This window comes from Apium graveolens, chromosome 2, assembly GCF_009905375.1.
Source record: "Apium graveolens cultivar Ventura chromosome 2, ASM990537v1, whole genome shotgun sequence".
NCBI lineage: Eukaryota > Viridiplantae > Streptophyta > Magnoliopsida > Apiales > Apiaceae > Apium > Apium graveolens.
In genome coordinates, this window is record NC_133648.1 from 140,594,803 (window position 1) to 140,596,095 (window position 1,293).

The 1,293-nt window shown below is 45.2% G+C and overlaps 1 non-coding gene across 1 annotated transcript; it reads left to right on the top strand.

The window, feature by feature from the left end:
* The first annotated feature begins 519 nt into the window (after window positions 1–519).
* Window positions 520–626, top strand: LOC141709418 (small nucleolar RNA R71). The gene has a single exon (XR_012569995.1). It is a non-coding gene; the product is annotated as a small nucleolar RNA R71 (small nucleolar RNA).
* Window positions 627–1,293: the final 667 nt, after the last annotated feature.

A 1,293-nucleotide genomic window follows, 5' to 3' on the forward strand; every position in this document is an offset into this window, starting at 1 on the left:
GCTGGAATCCAGGTGGGTTAAACTGTTTACTCACTCCTTGCTGATATGGTGGCTGAATAGCATTCTGATTATTCCCCCAGCTGAAATTTGGATGATTTCTGTTGTTAGGATGATAGGTCGCTGGCACAGGCTGCTGCTGTCGCTGATAAATTATTCACATACTGAACAGATTCGTTGACAAGAGAACACTGATCCGTAGCATGAGAACCTGCACAAAGCTCACAAACCATAGCTATTTGATTAACTCCATACGTAGCTAGAGAATCAACCTTCATTGATAGCGCTTGGAGCTGGGCTGCAATAGCGATGGCTGCATCAACTTCCAGAATACCTGCTACCTTGCCTGACGTCATCCTCTGAGTTGGGTTTTGATGCTCATTTGCAGCCATCGTCTCTATAAGATTATACGCCTCAGTATAGCTTTTAGCCCATAAGGCGCCTCCAGCTGCTGCATCGAGCATGGGCCGAGATTGGGCCCCCAAACCATTATAGAAACCAGTGATCACCATCCAATCCGGCATTCCATGATGTGGACATTTTCTCAATATTTCCTTGTAGCGTTCCCAAGCCTCGCACATAGATTCTGTAGGTTGCTGCGCAAACTGAGTAAGAGCACTCCTCATAGCAGCAGTCTTTGCCATCGGATAAAACTTCACCAGAAACTTTTGCACAAGATCTTGCCACGTAGTGATGGACCCAGCTGGTTCAGAATGTAACCAGTCTTTAGCCTTGTCCCTCAGTGCGAATGGGAAAAGCCTCAACTTGATAGCCTCATCAGTCACGCCATTATACTTAAAAGTGCTGCAGATCTCGACAAAATTCCTTATGTGCATGTTGGGGTCTTCAGTTGCCGCTCCTCCAAAAGAAACAGAATTCTGCACCATCTGAATAGTGCCCGGCTTGATTTCAAAGGTGTTAGCTTGAATAGCCGGATGAAGGATGCTTGACTGAATGTCATTAATTTTAGGCCGAGAAAAATCCATAAGAGCTGGATCAGCTTGAACAATACGATCTCCCATATTTACTGGTTCTTTCTGCTCAGTTCCTGAATCCGAATCCTCAAAAGCTAACTTCTCCGGAATATCAAGAACTCCGTCTGTCTCCTCAGCTGTATCTCAAGTCCTCTTGCGAGCACGAGAACGAGTTTGCATAAACGCTTGCTAAAGTACCTGAAACACAACCGGAAAAAATAAGTAACTACTACGTCCTAATCACTGAGTCCTAATGACCAATGATGGTAAGTACATAAACTAAACAAATACGCCGAGTCCCCGGCAGCGGCGCCAAAAACTT